Genomic DNA, 12,230 nt, shown 5'->3' with positions numbered 1-12,230 from the left:
AAAAATGTAACTCAAATTTTAGGAACACGCCATCGAGAGGATACGTTTAAATGATTTATTCACAAGGACAAGAAGGTCTTGAGCGAGGCGTGAACTACACGACGGACCTCTTGTCACGTTTCAGTTTGAGGAAGACGACCCGAATGCAGACATGGAGGGAAAGGTAAACAAAAGGTGACTTTAATGACTTATGGCAGGTAACACAAAGATAACAGAAGGCGTCTGAGAAGGTGCAGGCGAAACAAACGGAGTCAATAAAGCACACTCCATAACAGAGAAAAGAAAAGCGGGAACACGAGGGAAGAACTGAGACAGTACATAGGGACTAAATATATAAGACACAAGTGAAACCAATCAAGGAGGAGGAGATAATCAAAAGGAAGTAAAAGATATACAAGAGGGAGAACTACAAAATAAAACCCAAAACCATGACACGTCTTCAGGACCCTATGAAGAGTCTGAAGAAGAGGAAGAAACAGGAAAAGTAAATGAGGTGAAAGAGGAGGGGAGGGGATTTATAGGAATGTCGACACGGTTAGGTGTGGTCAGCTGCACTGATCAATATTTTTATATTAACAATGGAACAAATCACTACATGTAACTAGAAAGGTGTTCCTTGTAGTGATGAGCCTATCTTCTCAGCTCTGTGCAGCATTCGCAGCATTTTGCATCAACTCGTTTTGGTTTTCTGACCCACACTTTTTTGGTTCAGTCACTGTTCAGTCAGATCGGTCTGTTATCCAGATGCAGCAGACAGCTATAAACACTACAAACTAACTGCTGAGCATTCCAACAGCAGACAGACAAATATATAAAACAAGCGAGAGAAGGTGAGCATGGTGAAGACGGATATAAGAAAAAGCCGGTGGAGATCAAAACAGATCCAAAAGGTGAATTAATGTCCGACTTAAGTGGCCAGAAAAACACGTCTCCAAGCGAAGTGAACATTGGCACACATAAGGTGTTTTGTTCTGTTCTACTCGAGTGGCAAAAATTGTCTAAAAAGGTTAAAGGGACTTTTTAAAATCACATTTTCTGTATTTTTATTTAATTTTGTTTTAGAATTGTAGTCATACAACATCATCATCTCACCCTTCACCCATGCTCATATGTTTTGGTCTTGCCCTTCACTACTCACTTATTGTACACAGATATTCAACTCAATTTGTACAATGACGACTACTATGCAGCTACTTTAATATAAAGCCAACTTCGTAGCATTTGTGTCATTATTGGCTAGATGTTTGATTTTTGTTGAGGTGGAAGTCTCCTGCACCGCCCTCTCACTCCTCTTTGATCAGGGATTCTTCAGTTTGTCAAAATGGGTTAGTTAGGGTTAGTTAGGGTTAGGTTATGGTGCAGGATGCACGATTTGCTTGTGAAGTTTAATCAAACTTGAGAACCATTTTGACTGTTATTCAAGAGTAGCCATCTTTGTCGACTACATGTGCGGGGTGTTTCTTTGTGTGAATTTGTAACATGCTGGGAATGATTTTATCTATTTCTGTTCAAGTGAATTTGAGGATTTATGTTCTTCCCTTTTTCTCTATTTGATGCTGTGTGGTCTCTTTTTTTTTACTTCTTATTTATATTTGAAACAGTATTGATATTCAAAGTGTTACCTTTTGATGCTGGTGTGTCACTGAAAAATCAACAAACCTGAAAAAAAGAAAAAAACATTTGTACCCAGAGAGACCTGATTCTGAAAATAGTTTCAGTTCACTTGAACAACATCACAACATTTTTTATTTGCAAACATATTTAGTTACGTTATTTAGTAATTGTCAAAGTCTTGCATTCAAAATTGCCCACCTGATCCTCATTCCTCATTAAGACACATTACATTATCACGAGGCGTGAGATCACACTTTGAACAAGTCAGAAAAGTAGCCAACTCAGCCTTTTTCCACGGCTTTCAATCCAAACATCAGCGTTTACCTTCCCAGCTGTCTGTTTGCGGAGCAACGTGTCCCCTGTGTTTCCAATTTGGAAAACATGCTTACTTTCATTTGGACCTCGATGCTCTTGTCAATGTAAATCAGGTAGGACTCTCGAGCCGATCGATACAGACGTGAGAAAGGATTCACTGTGTACACCCCGGGGACTCATCAATGACAGGAGTCTATTACTCCAGAGAGTGAGCAGACGTGTGGTGAGGGAAGCTGCTATGAATTGCAAATGTGAAACTGACTTGCCTGCTATGCAAACACCGTGATATATTATAGCACAACTGGGAATTTGTGCCTATTGCACAAAGTCAGGTCTTACTGCACGATGAGCACCCGTTCCCTGAAAATGCCCATTCAGTAAGAATAGACTCAAAACACTGCATCTGCTCTAAAAACAGACGTGATCCGCAGACCCCGAGGATTTGTCGTGATTCTTATTCCAGTGGAAATCTGCGTTTGCACCTTTAACCCCAGAGGGAATGCGTATCTTTGTACTCCATCGAGAACTCTCACTCTGCTGTGTAAAGAGTAGCGTGTACACAGTGTTATTTTTGTCCCCACTCGCCCCTTGTCTTTCTCAAGTGTTTAAAGTTCAATTAGGGACACACTGTGCTCCGACTTGGAGTCATTAGACGCGATGCTAGCCTGCGCTCTGAAGAGTACTCTCAGGCTCCTGATTAATTCAGCTGATGGAGAAGTTTGATGCTCTCGCTCGGTTCCCTCCTCTCTTAGTTTAAGCTCAAGGGGTGATTATTAAGCTTCCTGTGGGGATTTAAAAACTTCAGAAGTTGTCAAAACCTTTCAGTGCATCCTTGTGCTCGCTTGTGTCGTAACCGCTGCCAGTAAGGCTTCTGACTTTATGTGTTTAGTGAATTTCTGCAGCAGTATTTAAAAGGTGTTCGGCATGACACTCACACAGTTTATTTATATAAATGCAACAACAGCAAACAGCAGCTGAATAAAATAAGTAGTTTTGACATTTTTGGAACTTCTCACTCACTTTTTTTTTTTGCAACTGTGAGTTAGGTGAGAAGATTGAAACCACTGTATGTGGTTTGTACAGAAAATATAAGGCTGCCAGCCAGCAGCCAGATTAGTTTAGCTTAGCATAACAGCTGTCCAAAGATAACAAAAATTGCACCAACCAGCACAACCCACAGATTTTATTGGGATTATGTGCCAGACTATTTCTTGGCTGGAACCAGTGGAGGATGTTACTGGTCGCAGCCAATGAATAGTCCGGTGCATAACCCCCAATAAAATGCTGAATTAAATTAAAACAAACAAGATATTATAAGTTAATTAGCCACCATTAGAAAGGCTTGTCAGCAGATTTTGTTACATCCAGACAGTCGGGCTAACTATTTCCTTTATTTCCAGTGTTTGTGCTTAGCTAAGCTGACCAGCTGTGGTTGTTTCACATTATGAGTACTATACTGACATGAGAGTTGTATCGATCTTCTCATCTGACTCTCAGAAAGAAAGCAAATAACATCCTAAATGTACTTTATATAAACATTAAATGAGGGTAAATGATCCACCTTAATCTTAAATATCCTCTGCTCTGCTCTCATTTTCTTCTGCACTGAATTCATCTCTCTCTGCTCATGTCAGGTCATTTAGGTTCATTACCCGTCGGCAGCTGATGATGAGCAGTGAGTGCCTGGCTGGAGTTTAGTGTCGTGTGCTTCTTCATTGTGTGTGACATGCGGGTCCCAGCCCTCCAGCTCTGTGCTTGAATTATTGAATAGGCTCTGCTGGACTGACCCGATGGTGACCTGGAGCAGTGTCACGGTGTGAAAGGTGGACCGTGTGTGACTGACTCTTTTCCCCCCTGCAGGCCACACGACACAGGACATGATTGGAGAGTTTTTACATATTAATAAATCATCAGTTACAACTAGTAGCAGCGCGGGGTTGGCTGAGGATACGAATTGAAAGTGACTTGCAGGGGGATTTATTTCATGCATTGTGCACTCAAGGGGCACGCACTTCTATGGCTGCTCATTTGCCATTCTGATTGTTGCTGCAGCTGATTATCAAATAGTGAAAGCGTAAAGCAAATCCCTGTGTGTGTGTGGCGTGTACCGCAGGCATCAGGTGGGTAATTTCGCAGTATCGTGCCCACTCTTGCCTCTCTCCGTAACAAAGACACAGCCTTGTTAATTTTCAGAAACTTGGTTTGCGAGTATCAGTGTCGAGGAACGACAAAAGAAGAGCGAAATAAATAAATAAAACAACCTACATAACGACATGAGGTGGGGGAAACGCTCACTCTCCTCCAGCAAATGAGCTCTGAAGACCAGTTTGTGCATGTAAGGATAGCTGAGAGGTAATGGTAGTCCTTGAGCTAATGGGAGTTGTTACTGTCAAAGATGAAAAAGCAGCTGAAGCCTCCCCTCTGTCTCCACACTGCCATAAATCTCAAAATGTCACTCACAGCATCCCCCCCAAATAGATGGGATGAAACTCTTTATGTATGATTACACAGAATATTTCTCTTTCTTCAATAAAAAGAGGCAAAAATCAGTAATGCATGCAAATATGTTTGAGATGTGTCACAGCAGGAAGTGTTCCCTGGAATAAAATAAGCCCACATGCTTTTTTTTTTTTTTTGCTTTTTTACGTAGCACTGACAGCTTCAGACATGAAATCTACCTTTTCTTTATTCCCTGTTGGTGCTTCTCTCCCACGTGCTGCCCGTGAAGAGACGAGTTCTGGTCTTTTATACGTTTCACAAAGGCAGCAGGGCTCATCTTAAGCTGAATCTTGAAAATGATCGTCTTCGTGGCTGGCAGCTACCTTCAATCTAGGACGAGTGAGAGAGGAGTGAGTGTCATCTCAATTCATGACTCTGTACACTTTGTCAACGTTCTCTCGAGACCCGGGTTCTTCTTTTTCCTATCCGACCTCAAAATCCAAAGATATGTAGCGCTTTGATTGCAAACACATACATAGAAATGTTGAGAGTGTCATATGTCTTCTCAGATCACGCTCCAAATCTACTCAAAAACACTCACACACTCCGCCTGACACACCAATTTTCCACTTCCACAGTCCACAGCTGAGAGGCATGTTCTCAGCAGCCTGTTAAACAGAAAGTGAATTCCTCTGAGCACGTTTTAGCCTTGACATCTGCCAAGCATCTGTTTCATTAAGGTCCGCCTTCGAGCTGCAGACTGGTCAGCTCCGTGCTTCAGAGACAGACATAAACTCAAAGATAATAAAAAAAAAAAGCCCCACCATCGTGATAATGATCAGTTCTGCAATTTTCCAGGGTTTTTCACATCGCCGCGTACCCCAAGACACCACAGTTTATTGATTCCTTTTTAAAAAGTAAATAACACGCATCCAAGAAATAGATTTTTTTTTTTTAAAGAAAAGAAAGTGAACAACTGGCAGCACAGTGTAGTACATTAGGAAAGCTGTCAGTGTTTCTGTTAAGGAGAGAGTGATTGAGTGTCTTCGTATGGGTTGTTACAGTTCTCAGTGAATTATTAAAAGAGTAGTTTGACATTTTCAGAAATACTCTTGTTCGCTGTCTTTCTGAAAGCAAGATAAGAAGATCAATTTGTTCATTATAATTCGATAGCTTAGCAACGTATGTTTGTGCACCGCACAAGAAGCACGTACTGTTTTATGGCGCAATCAAATCACAACCACCAACCTTTTCACTGATTTTGGTGAAACTGGATCATATTTCATGGAGGTTTCATTCTCTGTGAACAGAGCTGGTGTCATGCCAGAAGCGGAGCTGGGCAAGCAAGCAGTCTCAGCAGCCTCTATGGACATAAAGACACCCAATAGGACTTTGACGGAGAAAGCTAAGAAGAGAAGAGGAGTGACTGAGCAAGAAGCCGTCGAACAAGAGTAAATCTTGGACTGACCTTTAGTCGTTGGCGAGAGCTTTGTGTAATAAAAGGCTGAAAGACAGACGTAAGTAAGTAATATTAGCTGGCTGCTATGTCTTCATCAAAACAACAGCTGTCCACATTTAGCGATATTGCACTCATAAAAATATTGATTTCCGCACAGTGTTGCTTTAAATAGTTCAACAGTTCAGTAAAAAGTCATGTTTGCTTTCTTGCTGAGAATGAAATGAAAAATGTATGTGCCTCTTATCCCCCCAAACTGTTGATACAACTCACTAATGAAACAAGAGCAACATATATTTGTTATATATATATAATATATATATATATATATATATATATATAAAAGATAGTTTCATATTTAAATAAGCATATTTCCCAAAATGTTGGATTCCTTTACTGCGCAGACACTCTTCACACTTTGTCTGAAATATATTTATGTATCATACATTCGTCCCTCGTGAGAAGAAGAATAAGCTAATCCTGCGTTTGAGCTCAGTATGTGTAATTGCATAATTAATTCTGGCATTATGTGGAACCTTTCATCGGTGAATAACAAAAAAGCAAGACACACGATATGGATGTACCTCTGGGACGGTGAATAAGTCCTCGAGCTGTGAGTGAAACAGAAAACAATACAACAACGGTGGGAGTCTATTCCTACGAGGTTGCTGTCAGAGAAATGAAGATGGCAAAACAAGATGGCTTTGCCAGTTATCGTTGTCGTACAAAGACAATGGTGTGTTCCTTTCACAAAGGATATGTCATCTCGCCTCGGCTCTCTTTTCTCTTCCACTCCGCTGCGGCAAACTATTGACCTTCATTAGATGTGTTGTGAACTTGAAAAGAGTGAAGAGAGACATGGGAGCAATACAGTATATGAGTCAAGTATTTTCTTGCTTCTCCTGGCCCCCGTAGTGCTGCAGTGTCTCCACTCTTTTCTCTTTTTCTTATACAAAAGCAACGCTCAAGGCAAATGCTCTCAACATGCAGAGAAATCAGCTACGCCTGAGATTATGAGAGGTATGCTGAGTCCATTTGAAAAGCCCTTGTACAAGTCTGTGTTCAGCATAAATTTGTGGCGTATTTGACAGCAATATGAGAGTATTTGGGTCAAAGAGATGTCGAGAGTCCAACCTCTGAAGTCTGTGCTTCCATCCAAGTTGAGGATGTAGCAACTACAAGAAATTCACACTGAGAGGAATATTCTGGGCAGCAGATGCTTCAAAGCAAACGCTCAGCAGTCTGTGAATGTACATGCGAGTAGTTTTCTGTCCATAACATGGTCGATACATCCAACTCGATGGTTTTGAGAGATCCTGACATGCTTTTAAAAACGCTTCATGCACAAAAAGGGAGAAGAAGAAGAAGAAGAAGCTTCAAAACAAGCTTTAAAAAAGACACATTTACCTCAAAATATGAGGCGAGATGCACTTCAGATTGTTTTTATTGAAAGCCTCTATGAGTTCCCAGGTATGTATTTTTGAAAAAAAAAAGTAGCATTAAAATGGTTGTGTCGAGGCCCCATTCGTTTGTAGGGAAACTTTAAATTATAAATAAACCCTGAGGCAGAGAAGCACTTTGACAGCATCGCTGCCTTTGAACACACAAAAAATTTGTATCCAAAGGATGGGACGTGAAAAAAAAAAAAAAAAACACTTGAAAGAAGTGTGCCATATCTCCATTAAATCTTTTAAAGACGCCATCTGATATTTCTCTTTACTTTGTTTTATATTTTAAAGGTCTTTGTGCTGCTGAGGGAATATTTCCAACAGGACAAACCCTAAAAAGTACTTGACAACATCCCCTCCTGAGACTATAAACATTTCCGAGGTGTCTGGCTCCTTGTTGCACTTCAAATTACGCTAATTTAGTTGCATGCGATAAGAGCGCCTTAGTGAATTTATGAGTCTCAGTACGTCTAGTTTTTCAATACGAGTCTGCCAGCAAACAAGCTCTCTGTTGTTGACAGTGGCTCACTCAACAATCAGCACATCAAATGCAACAGTAATACAGTGCAAAGTCAGTGTTTGCTGTCTTTGGTGGATGTCTTTACCTCGTGTTTGGAGATTTTATCTGTCGGGATCCTCGTACAAACACTGTGAAATGTAGCCAATTCTTCCTAGGTTCACACACAGACAGTTAATATTTGAAAAGTTTGTTTTGAAACAGCAGCGGTTCATACTGAGGCTTTTCATTTGAAACTTTTCTTCATGTGCTGAATCCAAAACTGTGGCACTACTGCTGCAACCGGAGTAATAATGAATGTACAGAAGAGCTAATTTAAGTTTAAGCTCTGTGTTGTTTTTTTTTTTTCTTCTCTCCCCTCATTGCCATTCATAGACTGTAGGTTTGATTGGAGGTAATGATATTCACCCGGCTCAGCCTTACTCGCTGAGGCCTCACTCGCTGAGGCCTCAGTCAGCACAAACCTCACCCGTGCTGACTCAAGCAGTGGAGAAAACTCCCACAGCGTCCGGGTCTCCCTCGCAGCTTCCGAGGCCAAGATTTAGCAAGAAGCCGTGTTTGTAGCAAGTCAGCTAAAATCGTTGTCCACAAGACCCGGAGGTATGCCAGCTGAATAACAATAATGGATTTTTTTTGGTTGTTGTTGTTGATCATTGTTTTCCACCAACACCCCAGCTGTCTCTGACTCCATCAACCCCCTCACTCCCACAGTTTGTTTGTCTGTACATCTGTCAATTTCTCTCCCTCATTTTCTCTCTCTCGCTCCCCATGTCAATCTTCTTCTAAGTCTCCATCTGTCCATGTGTGTTTGTCTGTCTCCAGTCTGCCCACTGTATCCCTCCCTGCAAATATACGACATAAACCACAGCTTTGCCTCATTCCCACTCCTCCGTCTCCTTCGCCCTCCACCTCTGTGCTTATTCATCTAGGTGTGAGTCAACGCTGACGGGCGGCAGGCGTCTCCAGGTTTACCCAGGGGTCTGATCTCTGCTGGCAGAGCCGCCAAGCTGCGACAGATCGATGACAAAGCCTGTCAGGGCAGCTCACCGTTATTCAAGGCTAGATTGCATCTGAAAGACCATGCGCCATGCGGTTAATGAATTAAAAAAAGTGGCCAGCCAACATTGATCAGATCAGCTGACAACCATCAATATGTTTCTTTTTTTATGGTGGTTTCATGGGGAAGGAAGAGTAATTGTTGAGATGTAACCGATGCCTGTTCTGTTATTCTGCTGGTCTGTTTATTTATTTAATGGTAATCAGCTTCAGAGCGAAGTAACAGAGAATTAGCTCACAGGCAGACTTCACTTCAGCCTGAAGGTTCATTGCTGACCTTGGAGGCAACAACTTTACAAAAAAAAAATAGACTTGAATAGACTGAGTCTTTCAACCACATCTCATGACCTTCCTCAGCAGATTGGACTTGCTCAGTTGTCATGAAGAATTATGACTTCTTCAATCGTGGTGTAAAGGACAGGACAGCGGTACATTTCTCTTTATGTTACAATATTGTTCAAAGCCTAGACCAACAAGGACAATAGTTTACACTGAAATAAACAATTTTTTATGAAAGTGACCTTCAGATTGTCTTGACAAAATGTACCTTTAGAGGAAACTTTACGAATTACTGCTTCACCTGAGTATAAACCGCAGATGTAGTAGTCGTTGGTTTGCATTTGTGAGACAGGAATTATCTAACCTATTGTCCCGTTGAGATTGTTTGATGCAGTAAGAGTCTTTCATATGCTAACTTGAGTTTTTACAGTCACATTAGTAAGATACTTGCATGTCAAAATATACTAAGATATTAAGGGCAAAAAACTGATAAACTGTCTGACAAAGGGATATTTTTTTCGGACTCATAGTAACAGACCGTTGTGTTGGCGTGCTATGGTGGGTGGCTAGCATTAACATATTCCTAGCTAGCTCTGCATAAAATTTTAAAGAAGAACCCTTAATATGAAAGGTCTCATTAAAAAAAAAGAACAAGTATAAAAGCCTAATAACTGAGTAACACATTATATAAAATACACCGGGATCAGCACGGCAAAACGAATTGTTAATGACTTCAACATTTTATATGTAAGATGGGAGATTTTATTCTTTGTACTGTCACGAGTTATGTTGTCTCATATATCAAATGTAAAAACAAACTGTGGACTTTGGCCAATAAAAGATGTAGATAGCAATCACTTATACTGTAAATCTGTCGAAACTCTTGTGTTTACCTCTCTGAGTCCTCTGCTTCTTTAAACCAGCATAAAAATAAATAAATTCCTCTGATGAAACAAGAAAATTACCTATGTTTTATAATTTAGGAAATAAAACAGGCTCATATAGCCTTGGCAGGGGAAGAAGCTCTTAAAATGTCTTGGTGCAATTACTCCTCTACAAAGCTGCAGGCTCTTTGTGTGTGTGTGTATGTGTGTGTGTGTGTGTGTGGTTAAACATATAAAAAGGCTGGATTTATTACTGTGAATGTTTATGCAGGGAAATAGATTTTAGGAACAGACGCAACGCTGTTCGAGTCTCTGCGGGGTTTCTCTCAGTGTTTGTGGTCTTGCTGCGACCTACCGCTGCGCTGACTTGGAACACAATGAATGTTGATAGGAGAGCAAGGTGATAACAGAGGTTCAGCCGCTATTGGTTCACTGCCACTCATCCATTAACAGCACTGCAGCTAAAGACCACCAATACCCACACATGAAATTATCAACTAAAAGCATACGCAGCTTAATTTAACCAAAATAAATTGAGGAAACTGGGTCGTTTTTTAAGCAGTTCGTTCGGCGCTGAAAACACATCTATATGCAAAAGTTCATTAGATTGCTTAATTCAAACACACACTCTGGATCTTATACAGTGCTGACCTTTCAAATGACTCTCTCTCTCTCTCTCTCTGCCTGTCACACTCACTTTTCTCACACAACTTTCAGTCTCCCACTCTGCTAATCATTTGCATTTTCCATCATCTCTCTCTCTCTCTCTCTGAAATAGCAAAAAAGTAATGCAGAGAGCAGAGACCAGCCCACAAAACATAATTATCATCTGTGGCACAAGTGCAGGTCCCTGCAGACCACTGTACATACAAGCCCCTGTCAATTTATGGCTTTAGTGTACCTTTTCACAGTATTGCCTCACTCGTATAAAAAGCAATACTGAGGACAAGAAAATGAAATATTATTATAGTGCTACTTTAGACTCAGCCGGTGCACTGGTGAAGAGAGATGAGTTTTTTTTTTTTTTTACTTGACTCTAAAAGGCCACCAACCTCAACCAGCTGGCAGCTCGAACCGCGCTCAGCTCCCACTTCAATTCTTTCAACTGAAAAGTGCATTTCACAGAGAGTTATTAATAAACGCTGCGTCTATTAGTTTTGTCAGCCTTTCCTCTATATAAAGGATGAATTCAGGATATAAATGGCCGTGACTCATGACAAACTGTGTTTGTTTATGACAAGAAAAATCCCCCACAGCAGGAGGTTTTTTTTTCCTTCTTCATATCCCCAAAAGCAGAAGCTGACCATGGAGTCTTCATACATAATGCATACATGTAGGTCTGCTGCACATGGAATCAAATGTACAGATGTGAATAATTCAGGCAGAAATGTCAGGAGAATATAGGTGGCGTATCAGTAAAGTGAAACATATCTATCTATCTATCTATCTATCTATCTATCTATCTATCTATCTATCTATCTAGTAGTCAACATCTCTCTGCTTTGGCTTTTGAAAAAAACAAAGAAGCATCTGGATGAGGTCACTTTGACCTGGCTTTGCTTAAAGAGGCTTTCTGTAGAAGTCATATCAATCTGAATTGTTCCTCAGAAATGATGCTGCACTTTTTATTATTAGAATAAACAGATCTTTAGATCAGATCAGGACAAGACAGGATCATATGAAGATAAATATTCTGAAGTGATAAAGTCGTTCTCTTCAACATATTTCCTCCTCTGGAGGTCATTTGACACAGACAAGTGCAAATTGCCACCCAAGTTATGTTAATGTAGATGTATAACCACATACTGTACAACTGAACGTTCCATCTATCTGTCATCCATCCATCCATTCATGTTTCTATCTATCTGCCTGTCCATTCGTCCATCCATTACAGTTCTTATTCATTGGTTGGCTCATTTCTTGAAACAGAAATTACATTCTCAAAACAACATGGACAAACCACCAAACCACTTGGCAATTGTTCACAACAGAATTGTATTTCTCAATGATTTCATCATATTGCAAATGTCTTAGTACATCTTCGTCATTTCATTCTATAAGTCATCACATGCAAAATAAATAGTCTGTTCCATTGTCAAAATTAGTCAACATAATCACATCAACATAATACCATGAATACCATATACTGTATTTATTTACAGCACTGTAAGCTACATATATTTTTTGTTTGTGTGCTTATATAACAGCATATTATATTTAGC

The sequence above is a fragment of the Larimichthys crocea genome, chromosome II (assembly GCF_000972845.2).
Source record: "Larimichthys crocea isolate SSNF chromosome II, L_crocea_2.0, whole genome shotgun sequence".
NCBI lineage: Eukaryota > Metazoa > Chordata > Actinopteri > Sciaenidae > Larimichthys > Larimichthys crocea.
Note: the sequence above shows the minus strand (reverse complement) of the source record.